The following is a 14,094-nucleotide window of genomic DNA, read 5'->3' on the forward strand; positions in this document are numbered from 1 at the left end:
AATTTTACTGCGACATCAATATACATTTTATTGTTCTTCATACACATTCATATCTAGCTTTGTTCAGCTACATCATCCTGCTACATTTGCTTTATATAGCTATAAACAAGTGTGGATGTTTGGTATATCAGACAATCATACTATCTGCATATTGCAGACTGAGAGCAACATATCCAGATTTTGGGATACACATTCCAGATGCAGCAACACTTTGAACAGATTTCGCTGTTTGGTTTTGATTCTCACATGCATTTCATTCTGTACTGACTGCAGTATACTTTATTCAGGGGTTATTACTACTGTATTGCTGGATTCATGACACTTTCTCACACTCTCTCACTTGTTTTCATTTTACTATTCAGGATGGTACTTACTTCTAGGCTTTATTGACATGTTTTACCTGTAGTTATTACAATCCTTTCCAGCAGTCTCACTTCTGTCATGTTTCAGTATTTCAACAGGGATATATTTCACACGTGATTTCATAATCTTCTGCAGCTGTACTTTTCAGCCTGCTGCAGGTTGTGTACTATTTTCTTACAGGTGGGGCATCTTTATTTCAGAATTTATGTCAGACATTTTCATTTTTCTGTTTGGATTACAGACTGCAACACACTTTTGTAATCAAGCAATACTTGCAAACACTTTTACACTGTTACTTGCACATGTTATTACTTAGTGACTACACTGCACTCTTTTGCTAACTGTCATACTTTTATATTTCTTTACAGTTACTGGTAGTGGATTACTGACCTGCCTGGTGGCGCAACCACACCAGCCTATCGCCATAGGCTCTGCGGTTTGCAGAACGGACACCTGCAGCTGTAATATAAATGAAGTAATATTGGAATACACATCTCCATAATATCAGCTAGTTTAATTTCTTACATACATAATTAAATGTAACTTACTCAGTAGTGGGGTGTTGGGCCTTTGCCGGGCCTCCTGGATCCAAAGGTTCAATTGGTCCTGCTTGCATCTCTTCAGGTCCGCATGGTGGTGACGGACCTGCTCACCAGTTCTTGGAATCCCTGTGGCACTGGTGAGATCATGAGCCAACCGGTCCCATTCCTCAGCCCTATATGCTCCCCACAGGACCTGGCCCTGCACGAGTTGGGCCTCATGATTGTGGACTAGGAGCCAGACCATGTACCTGGACTCCTCAACACCCCACCTCTGTGCTTGAAAGCAACTACCCTCACCTACTCCTGTCATTCTGGCTGCAAGTCAGTTCTACAATCGTTTATGCTGTGTATTCCCGCCTATGGGGCTTATATAGTCCGTTTTTCCCGCACATATCGGTGATTGGCCATTTTGGAATTGTATCAACTTCACTAAACCTGCATTGTCATGCTCCAGTTTGTATTCATTCCTATATATTTGCTATTATTGCATTTATAGGCACTGCTGTCATGGCTTAGTGGTTCAGTACCTTGACTATGGTGTATAGTATCCTGGGTTCGAACCTGGCCACTACTTTTTTATGACTGTCTAGACAAGCTGAGGGGTGTGTCTGTGTAAAGGCAGTTTTTATACGGCTTGCTCAACATTGCCCGTTGGTTAGCTTGTTTGTGCGGTGCGCAGCTCCGCGCAAATGGGGTACGCTGCTTTAAGCCTCATTTGGCTATCAGCACCCGTATTATGCTCAGCTCAGCTAGGGGCACATAGATTCAGCGTGTTAAACCACTGCTCAGCTACGGGCACTCATTTTGCACCAGTTAAACCACTGCTCACCTACGGGCAGATGCACTCACCCTGTTAAACTGTAGCTCAGCTATGGGCACATCTGGCATTTTTTATTGTTTTGTTACCTCACATTTCTTCAATATAAATGGGCTATTTCATTACATTTTACATAAAATGTGATTTTATGTGTACATATTTGTCAGGGACTTGTTTCGTGCTTATTTTGCTAAAAATAAAAATTGGTGTTGTGGGGGCTCGAACCATGAATGCCTGCTCTTCAGCCAACATCTCTACCGCTACGCTATTGCTTCTTGGCATACTTTTCATATTTAGTTCTTATATGCTTTCCCACTGACTGCTAACTGTGGTTGCGCTATGGGCACGCCCACGCAAACGAGCGCACTCACGGTTAAACATCTTTACAATTTAAAAAAAAATTATGAGATGTTCATTTGTACATTTTATGTTAGTAGTCTGTGGGGGCATGTGTTGTGTTGTGTTTATTCACATTTCCATGGACTCTGTCGTGGGTGTTTACTTTGGGCACTTTTACTCTTCTGTGGGCGTGTCTGCTTACAGGGCTCGGCCTACGGACACGCCCCCTACTGTCTTACAATGACCGTGTTAGCCTTAGGTGTGATTCAGCATGCTCTCATGAATATGCAGAGCATGCTGACATCACTCCGTTTAACTGCAGCCTCCGTGTATGAGTTATAACTCTTACACGGAGGCTTCGTGAATCCTGCCCTATGTTTACATCTGCAAAATGAGGTAAAATGTTTGGTATTCAGCAGTTCTAATGGGTTCACACCTCATTCACATCTTCACAGTGGACAAAATAGAAAATTGGTATTCCTGTGAAGGTGATTTCTCTGCAGAGACGACTTATAATTTGGCAAAGGTATGCTTGTATTTTTCAAGTACAGTCTAAATTTTGTAAAATGTCACAAACGTATTTACATATCTAGCAGAAAATGGAACATTTATCTGTATACACTTCTGTTATCACAGGCATTTTTGGCAGACATTTACATTTCAGGGATAGGTTATACTTTCAGCACAACTATTATTTATAAAATGTGGTTTTACAATATTCTATGTTATTGGAGAGAAATATAATGTATGTGTCACTAACACTGGTGATATGCTTCTGAGATGGCCCAGGACAACCTCCATGGGAGTGGTGGGCACAGTGTGAAATGACTGGCATTCACAAATCAACTTTTCTTTTGTAAATGTGTACACGTCTCGATAATTGTGTGGAAAGCATATATACATTACTTCTGTGGTATTCCTTGGTTTGTACAAACCTTTGCTTGAGTGTGAGGGGGAGATCAGACAACAAACTAACCTTCAGTTGCACTAAATGAAAAATGTGTTTCAGGTACTTAATGCTGGCAAAAGGGTACACAGACTGATTATTTTTGTAGGAAATAAATTAGGTGATATTTATCTGTTTTATCCTTTTCTGTTTTTTGGCACCCAAGCCTACAAATCCACAAAAACCTCAGTTCATTGACACAGAAAATGAGGTGATAATACAGGTTCTAATGCCCCATTGAGCCTTTCTGCTTGAGAGAGGACATGGGGATATGGCTGCCAGAAAGGAGATTTGGAACCAGTTAGTGAATGACGTCAATGCAATCAGAGGTCACAGCAGAAATTATAATCAGGTGTGGCATCGGACCACTGACATGATTAAATCAGCCTGAAGGAGGACAGCTGCAGTAGCCTAAGAACAGCTGGTTATGGAGGTGGTCCTGCTATTGGGCCACCACTGACACCAAATGAGGAGTTTCTGTCCACTCTCAGAGATCCAGACATCTCAGTGGAGACTGCTCACTGTGTGCTTTATGTCAGTGCTGATATGGCTGGGAGGACAAGTGTGTCCCAGGAGCAGCTTCCAGATAATCTTACATATGGCAACATTTCTATCTGCTTGTAGAATAAAATATATAATTTGACTACTACTCCCTGTGAAACATTTTTTGGTATCTGTACCTATTGAATATTAATGGAGTTATACAAGAGAGTTGTTCAGTACACATGGGTGCGGGAGTGCCTCAGCCAAGTTTCAGTTTTAGCTATTTCTTACAGGACATATAGGCAATTGTGCATTCACTGTCCCCATTGTGTTATTCCTATTGTGATGCTTAATTGCTATCCTTTCCTTCAATCATTTCTTCCAGGACCATCCTCTCTGCAAAGTATGGAGAAATCTACACATGGTTAGCAAATGTTTATTTGCTTATTACTAAACATTATTTAGATATATAATTATCTGTTTGTGTAAGGAGGATGTAATGAGTGTCTGTATTGCTATACCATCTGTGATTGTATGACCAGTGTTACTTTTTTATCATCTATATCAGTTAATATTTAGTGTAGCAGTAATTTCATTCAAGTGTTTATTGCTTATTATCGCAGGTGATCTTGACAATGGAAGTGTAGGACTCCTACCATCTGATGTTCTTTCTCAGATGATGGTGGCCACATGAAGGCACAGTCAAGGAGTGCAGAGGTTGAAACTAAAAACAAGGTTGTGACTCACACATTCCCTGTATTCCCTTCAGATACACTCAGTATGCCTATGCATACTTATTCCACTGAGCCCTCAGATATTGAATAGGTTGAGGGTGACACACTTGATCAGGGTAATGTGGTTACTGTGGCTTCAATGCCAGTTGATTCTGGCCATAAACAAAGTGTGGGCAAGGTGCCCCACAGTAGAGCTGATAGGGGTGCTTATAGGAGGCTGTTGTCCACACTCCAACTGATGCTGATGTGCCATTACGCTCCACTCGATGTATGTTTAGGGCCATCATGCAGGCACAGGCATGTTCCACTATGGTCTCCAAGGACATGCTTAAGTTTCTAGGTATAGCAAAGGCAATATGGGTGACAGCATCTGCCATGTGGTGGATTCATTGGATCAGATGAATGACATGGTGGAATGGGCAGTGTCTGTGATGGATTATCTGCTTGGAGGAGGACATTGTCCATGTGTCTGTAGGTCCACAACATCATCTGCTGTTAACCAATGTGGCCATGCACAATCCCACTCCTGTAGTGACACTACTTCTACTACTCCATCAGTGGTTGATGTATCCACACCCAAACATGGTATGCCTTGGGGTCTAAGACCTGGGTGTAGTCATGAAGAAAGCTCATCCAGCAGACTTTGCTCATGTTCAGGTGGCACCAGCACATCTGACCATGAGCATGGATGTGCCAGTGCAACTCTTGGTAAAGCCAGCTCACAGTCAGGGACAACAACGATGAACTGATACCTCTATCATGCATGGCTCACACATTTTCAACATGCCAGGAGATAGAGCTAGCACACAGCCTGATTGTGTTCATGGAGGCACACACACACATTTTGCATTAAGTGTCCATACAGACATACACACACACATAACAAGTGCATAAGGCATTTATGAGGCTTTCAGATCATTCTGTCTCAGCGGCCATTTGATAATTAGCTACATTTCTGCCTGTCTGGCTTTCTTACTCACACACACACTCATTTATTTTGTGTCAGTCTTGGCCTCCTGGCCCCCTTACTCCACCCTTGTGCAAATGATGATAACTGTGTCATTAACTTGTTTCTATCTTTTGGATTCAGGGATATGTATGTAGTTTTTCTGATGCACAGGGTGCATAGCTAACTAGTGCTTAGTATATGTATTGGTGATGCTATTTTGAAACATTTACTGATTTCTTACAGCCTTTTAATGTTGTGATTAGTACCTTGAAATAATTGATACATCAGTGAGGCTTATTGCTCCATTTGTATGAATATAGGGATAATTAGACTTTGGACTGCTTTTACTATTGTGTGTATTTTCAATGTGTGAGGCATGTTAGCTGATAAACAGCATAAATCTATCGACATAGATCAGTCCTGTCACATATTGATGTAATTGCTGGACAACTCACACACATTCTACTAAAGGTGCATTTTCAAGCAACCAGTATGCAAGCATCTGCCATTCATGTCTTACCCATTTATTTTCCTGTTCCAGGTTCAACACTTACCTTGATAGTCCTTCAGTTATAACCATTTTGATTCAGGGCTGACAATTTGTCTGATGCTGGCAGTACACAGCATTTACATGGGTAAGTAAAGGTTGTGAGCATTGCTTGGTATCAATTTTACTGTATGTATGGGCATAGGATGAAAGTTGTACCCCATAGATGGTCAGCATGTGTGCTATTCAATACCTGTTGGCCAAGGTGAGGGCATATTGTGCACACCTATATCTACTTACACCCACAGCAGGTAATCACATGTGTGTGGCTGTGATGATCTTGCCAGTGGTGGTGGAATGTGTGCCCCTTCTCCTTGGTATTCCTGTTACAGCTGGTTTCTCAAGATAATATTGTGTAAGATAGCACAGACTGTGATAATTTCAGCACAAGTACTGGGATCATACTGCAGGGTCCCTCAATGTATCTAGGCACTGAAACCATGACTTCAGCAGCCCAAACACACACTCTATGATATTTATTGTTTGAGCATGTGCCTCATTATAGGGTTCCTCTGTGGGTCTGTGTGCCATCATTTGAGTGCATCCCCAAGTAAATGGCTTTGTGGGATACCCTGTATTGAAAACATCAGGTAGGGCTGTGAGTTGTGCCAGATATGGGAGTCATGATAACTGCCAGGTTTGACAGCACACACATTCAGGATGATTCCCTTGAGTTACTGATGGCCTGGCAGCTAATGAAGTGGAAGCCCTTTCTGTTTATGTAAACTCTTCCTTGTTCCCCATGTGGTGCTTTGCTCTCAATGTGTGTGCAGTCTATGGCACCCAAGCCTTCAGGGAAGTGTGATATGAGGTAGAAATCCTGCATAGTTGTAGCTCTGTCCTTGGGGGGTATGAGGAAAATATATATATAGTCACTAGTATTCTGTAGCCTAGCATTCAGAACTTGATGTAGCATCCTGGATGCTAATGCCTGTGACACCCCCAGCATGTCCCCTGTTGGTCTGTGGAAGGTTCCTGTAGCTAAAATTCTGAGTGCTACCAGTACCTTGGTCTCCACAGATACTGGTTCCCCATGGTTTGCCGTTGCTCTCAGTTGAGGATGACAGAGGTTGTAGAGTTCCTGGAAAGTGTTTCTATCCACCTGTAGCTTTCTACAATTTCCACCTCAGGCAGACCATGAAAAGTTAAATAGTATAAACATCCTTCTTCTTACCCAAGGTCTGTTGCAGCAGCAACAGCAGCATAGACTTGAGCCTGCTGTGCATACACATGCAGAAGAGCAACAGCAGCCCCTAACATTCTTTCCCTCCAGTGTAGTTTCAGTGGCTGTATCCCAATAGGTTTTGGAATTTGAGGTAAAAACCTACACTAAGTGTGCACAATTGCTTTATAGCTTGCTGAATAGCCCTGCCATTTTTGTGTTGGACAATTAACATACAATTCAGCTGTTTATGGTGTACTTAGCATACTACGGTGTTTACCATGTTTGTGCACCTCTACACACATGGTATAGAGCTGCTTGCTGAATAAAAATTGGTGTGCTATCTTGTGCACAGTTTTAGCGAGATATGTAGTTTTTTTTTAATCCAGCCCTTAGTGTTTGGCTCCTCTACTATAGAGGTGATCAAAAAGTGTAATGAGAGGGGCAGCTGTTCCAGGAAACCTCTAAGTTTTTTCATCCCTCCTTTTCCAAATTTTCCATGGGATTTTCTATTTTGTCATCCAGTTTTGGCAAAAACAGAATAAACAGTCTCAACAAAATAACATGTAAACAGACTTTTAAGAATAAATGGCAACTGGAGTTCCAAAGAGAAGTCTCAAACCTCTCAAAACCTAGGGCAGTCTGCCTTTCCTGTATCTCCTTGCCTTTCTTGTAACTAGTCTAGTCCAGGTACAGATTTGCTGTATCCAAGACTCTTTGTAAGCTTCTGAGCCCCCAAAGCCTTTCTGTGTTGGAGGGAAGCCTTCTAGCTTATCAGTGGGAGTGGTAAGTACTAGGTAGCCTATCTACCACAAAAGGAGTGGTTTTTGGCCCATAAATTGTAGTTTATTGACCAAATGGACAGTTTTTCCATCTCTTTCAACTTTCTGGTTTAAAAGCCCATATGTGTGCTTGTTTTGCACCCTTTCTGTAACTAGTTTAGTCCAGATACAGATCTGCTGTATCCAGGATTGTTGGTAAGCTTCTGAGCCCCCAAGCCTTTCTGTATTGAAGGGTAGCCTTCTAGCTTATCAGTGAAAGTGGTAAGCACTAGGTAGCCTATTTACCACAAGGGGAGTGGTTTCTGACCCAGAAATTGTAGTTTATTGGCCATTTGGGTAGTTTTCCATCTCTTTCAACTTTCTGGTTCAAAAGACTGTGTTTGCACTTGTTTCCCACCTTTCCTGTAACTAGTCTAGTCCAGGTACAGATTTGCTGTATCCAGGACTGTGTGTAAGCTTCTGAGCCCCCAAGCCTTTCTGTGTTGGAGGGAAGCCTTATAGCTTGCCAGTGGGAGTGGTAAGTAATAGGTAGCCTATCACAAGAGGAGTGGTTCCTAGCCCAGAAATTGTAGTTTATTGACCATTGGGTATTTCCATGTCTTTCAACTTTCTGGTTTAAAAGCCCACATCTGCACTTGTTTCCCAACTTTCCTGTAATTAATCTAGTCCAGATACAGATTTACTGTATCCACGACTGTTTGTAAGCTTCTGACTGAGAAGTGCCAAAGTCTGTTCCTCAATGTTTCCCTTAGATTTGCTAGTTCTCTCCTCTCCTGCACTTTTACAAGCTTGTTAGTTTAGCACTTTACCAGACTTCTTGTAGCAATTATTGTAGTACACAAAAGTGCTACCAGCACTAAATGTTCTACAAGGAAACAGCTCCAGTACTTATTAATGCCCACCCCCTCCAGGCATGTCTAAAGGTCAGTTCCCTGTGCTTTCCCCTATTAACCTGGTGAACTTGGGCATCCTGAGGCAATGTAGCAACTGCCTCATGTACACTGACAACCCTCTCCTCTTACCCCCCCAACACTCAGACTTGTGAGAGATGCACTTATATATCCAAATTGGAAGCCACTCACTCTCCAGCCAAGACCGGCATAGCTGGTCAAGAGGAGAAGGTCAACACTTGCACCACACCACATGAAACACATAGCCCTCCAGAACACACACCAGCATTGCCTTCACATAAAAACACAAACCACACACCCACGTTTGCGGAGGCTCTCAATAAAAATCTAACCAAACAACAGAGACCTCCAAGGCAGAAAAGCACTTGACCACCACAACACAACACTAATCACAAAACATAACTCTCCTAAACAGTGTGCTACTCAACCAAAGCCCCTGATGCAAAACAGCATGCCCAACACACTAGTCATAGGTGATTCGATAGTGAGGCACACTGATGTCCCACACACTAGGTTGAATAAGGAGAAAGTAACAGTCAGCTGCCTGTCAGGTGCCAGGATCCGCCACATAATGCACGCACTCAGGTCCCTCAACAACAGGTACAAACTCTGTCATTGTACATGTAGGTGTGAATGACCCGAGACGTACCTCCATAAACTACATGAAGAGAGACATGGAGGAGCTCTCAGATTATGTAGCCCAGGCGGGTATGACTCTAGCCCTGAGCAGCATCCTACCATCACCAGAATGATATCACAGTACAAGCAGAAAATGATTGATTTCAACAAGTGGCTAAGTTTCTGGTGTCATTCTAAGGGGATCCAGTATCTGTCTGCCTGGGATGACATGATTGACAGACCTCGATGCTTTGCCAGAGATGGCCTGCATTTGTCACCCCTGGGGTTCCGGATACTGACCAAGGCTCTTGACACCCCTATAGTGCCTTTTTTAGGTGGTTTTCTACAGACCAAATTACCACAGTAACAGCTATAAACAAATGCAATTTGAGGGTCATGCTGCTCAACACTAGAAGTCTAAATCTCAAAATGCACTCAGTCGAAGTACTCCTTAAAATGGAGAACATCAACATTTGTGCTGTAACAGAGACCTGGTTCAAGGCAGCAGAAAGCACCCTTGGACTACCAGGCTGCAACTCATTCCACACCTTTCGGCCCCAGAACTTGGACAGAAGCTTCAAAGGCAGTGGTGTCTCCCTATTCATAAAGGATGCACACACCTCCAGACTGGTAGCCCAACATAACGCATCTGAGATACTTCAGGTGCAGCTAACATTGGGTAAGACAATGATTCAGGTTGTAGCCTGCTATAGGTCCCCAGCCATGTCCCAAGATTCACACTCCACATTCCTAAGCACCCTGGAGAATATTAGGGTCCAACCTAACAGCCTCATACTGGGCAACTTCAACTACCCCTCCATTAACTGGGAAAACTACTCATGTACCAATACACTTGCCCAACGCTTTCTGGAATTCATTAATTCCAGTGCCCTGGACCAACTCATTCTTACCCCCACTAGAGGTAGCAACATCCTTGATTTAGTCATTACTAACATGGGCGACCATTGCTCCACTCCCATAGTCAACTCCTCCCTGGTTAGATACGATCACAAACTTGGAAATCCACATCCCTCCCACTCCCCCCCCCAACAAAGGTAACCACCATTAAAAACTTCTCCAAAGCTAACTTTGGGCTCTTAAAAACAGAGGTGGCTAACTTCTCAGCACCCATGCAAATGGAGAATAGTTGCATAACTGCCATATCATACACCAATGCACTGTACAAACACGTACAGAAATGCATAGATCTCACCATGCCCAATAGAACTAAGATGCTCTCCTCAAAAAAAAGAAGCCAATCTGGTGGTCCCCTGCCATAAACAAACTCTACAACAGAAGGAGGAAACTGATGCGGAATAAGGTGAAGTCCCAAGACTGGAAAGACTCCCTTATCAGCCTCAGGAAAAGGTTGAGATCCCTCATCAAATCCTTTAAAGCTAGCTATGAAAACAGAATTGCAGCAGATAGTAAAGACAACCACAAGGTTTTCTATAGTTATGTATAGAATCTCCATGCCATACCCAGATTTGCTCTGAAGTACTGCACAATGGTATCTCCTATACCGAGCCAACAGATATTGCAAATATACTGGCAAACAGATTCAGTGCTAACTTTACCCTCTCCCCCCCAAAAAGGACCAATCACAATACCAGTAGATTGCCAGGCACCCAGTATTACTGCTGCATAGGTTAAAACAGCACTGTCCAAGGCCAAGAATACAGTTTCTATGGGACCTGGCAGTATCCCTGGCTGTGTTCTACATGAACTACAGAGTGAACTGGTACCTCACTTGTGTACCCTGTTCAAATATAGCCTCACCTCAGGCTTTGTCCCTACTGAATGGCGCACTGCTACAGTCATCCCTCTCCACAAAGGAGGAGTGACTACAGACCCTGGAAACTATCGCCCCATTAGCCTGACGAGTCTGATATGTAAAGCTATGGAACACATCATCATGGACCTAATAAACAAGGATATAGGGAATCTCCAAACTCTGGATCCCACACACTTTGGTTTTGTGAAGGATAGATCATGCCTGCTCAACTTGGTTGACTTCTTTGAGTCAGTCACCAGAGCTGTGGATGAAGGTAAGGTGGTTCATACAGCCTACCTTGATCTGGCCAAGGCCTTTGATACCATTCCCCACTCAAGAATCATAGAAAAACTTACTAACTAGGCATCAGCCCCTATATCACTAGGTGGGTTGCAGACTGGCTCACAGATAGAACCCACAGTGTGAAAGTAGCTGACTCCATGTCAGACTGCAGACCAGTCACGAGTGGAGTCCCACAGGGTTCAGTCCTGGGTCCTCTCCTGTTTGGTATCTACTTCTCTGAAGTCTAGGGCAACACGAAGGGACTCTGGCTGACAAAGTTCGCAGATGATTGCAAGTTGGGAGCTATTATTAACTCCCCAAGTGATGCTGACATCCTACAGAAAGGCCTCACTGAGACCAATGACTGGTGTCAGAACCCTGGCCTTAAGCTCATTGTCAAAAAATGTGTCTTCATCCCCTTTGGGAAAAACCCAGTTCCCTTGAATTACCACATTGATGGTAGTCCACTGAACACAGAAGGCATTATAAGAGATCTGGGAATACAGGTTGACAGCAACCTCTCTTTTGACCACCACATTGCCACTGTGGTCAGAAAGTCCTTCTATGTGGCACATCTCATTACTAAGGGTTTAGCATCCAGGAAGAAAGAGGTCATTGTCTCCTTCTACTCTTCCCTCATTAGGCCAATCATCGAGTACAACGCCCCATTTGGCATGTACCTCACTAGACACCTACAACAACTGGAGAGGCTGCAAAAGTACCTCACAAAGAGGATCCTATGCCTTAAACACTTGTCCTATATGGACAGACTCAAAAAAACTCCAACTATGCTCTGTCTCATATCACCTACTTAGAGGCAATCTCTGCTTGACTTACAAAGCCATGTCTGATCCAGTTCTGTTAGAAATGCTACATCTAAAGAAATCAAAATCCCTCTGCACCACATGCTCCAGAGACCTCAACCTCACTTCTACAATCAACAGAACATGCTGGAGGGACAGGTTCATAACCCAGAGACTGCCCATGCTATGGAATTGACTTCCCATACATGTCAAGCAGAGCACCTCACTGGCCCTCTTCAAGAGAAATCTTGATGAGTGGAAGGGAAATAGAAAATTCACCCCGGGGATCTCTCTAGTGGCTCTACTCAACTGAGTCACTAGGAACTAAGGTTGGGTGGTACGATGCCAGGGTAATCCTATGGGCTAGACTTGTAAAGGCTCCAGGGCCGTTAGCCTAGTACACACCTATGAACCTATAAACCTATAAGTCTGAATAACTATTCAAGAGACATTGTGACCCCTCCCACTTTGGCTTCTTTTTAATTCCAGAAAGTCTGAGTCACCATTTTTTTTTTTCTGTTTGGCGACAGATTGTTTCAGACAAATGGGTTCTGAAAATCATTCATCAAGGTTACAGATGGCAGTGGAAGGAAATTATTCCTTTCCATGGGGTCATTCCTCATCATCCAGATCAGAACCTTTTGTTTCCACCAGTTATTCATCACATGCTTTTCCAAGGAGTGATATAACCAGTTCCTCCTTCCTGGGCAGAGGTGGGTTTTTATTCAAAGATTTCCTAGTGCCAAAGAAAGAAAATGTTTGGGGACCAGTTCTGGACCTTTTCTTTCTAAACCTGTTTGGAATAGTGCCCAGGTTTAAAATTATGTCACTTCACCATCTGGTACATCTTCCTCTTTCAAGTTTCCTGGTAACACTAGATTTTAAAGATGCTTATCATCACATCCCTATTCATCCAGACTTTAGATGTTTCTTAAGGCTTTGTTTGTGTCGAGCACATTATCAGTTCTCTGCCATACCCTTTGGAATATCTTCTGCACCAGAAGTGTTCACAAAGTATCTAGCTGCAGTTATAGCTCATTGCTGGCTACTGGCATTTTTCCATATTTAGATGACTTGCTTATCTTTGTAGAATCTTTTCTGAAGTGTCAGGAATCTCTCTCTTGGGTGAGAGACATCTCTTACACAAGCTGGGATTCCAAGACAACATTCAAAAGTTGTTCTTGACTCCTACACACAGGATTGTGTTCCTGGGATGTTAACTTGACACCGCAATTCAGAGCTAAAAAGCTTTTCTTTCACAGGAAAACATAAATCTTAATCTTGATGTATATCTAAGGTTTTCCACTCACACTTCAGTCACTGTGAGGGAATACTTCAGGACTTTGGGTCTCATGGTATCTATAATGCTCATGAAACCCCTGGCAATCCTTCCACAGGAAAATGATACAGTAGTATCTGAACTCTCTTTGGTCTCAACATCAATACCCTTTATCTTTACAAATCACAGTGATATGATTTGTCAGAAGAGAAATATTTTGGTGGAGACAACAAGCATCACTAAATCCAGGTCTCGCATTTTCCCTCCCTGTTGCAAAGAAGTCAGTCAATACAGATCCATTGGATTTTACTTGGGGAGAAGTTTCAGGAGGAATAAAAGTGTAAGGGGTGTTGGACACCAAGAACAGATGCAAATACATAAATATCAAGGAATTGCTTGTCCTGATCAAGGTAGTGGGCGGCCACGGTGGTGCAGTGGTTAGCATTGCCGCCTCACAGCAAGAGGTTCTCTGGTTCGATCCTCGGCTGGGGTGCCTTCTGTGCGGAGTCTGCATGTCCTCCCTGTGGTCGCGTGGGTTTCCTCCGGGTGCTCCGGTTTCCTCCCACATCCCAAAGACATGCTGCAGGTGGATTGGACACTCTAAATTGGCCCTAGGTGTGCGTGTGCCTTCTGTGGAAGGTTGGGCGCCGGGCTGGCAACTTGACACCGTAAAACTCCACTGCCATTCAATGTGCGGACAGGTGATCCGCTGTGGCGACCCCTAACTGGGATAAAGCCGAAAGAAGAAGAAGAAGCTTGTCCT

The sequence above is a fragment of the Protopterus annectens genome, chromosome 10.part0 (genome assembly GCF_019279795.1).
Source record: "Protopterus annectens isolate FY-2018-M chromosome 10.part0, PAN1.0, whole genome shotgun sequence".
NCBI classification, from domain to species: Eukaryota; Metazoa; Chordata; order Ceratodontiformes; family Protopteridae; genus Protopterus; species Protopterus annectens.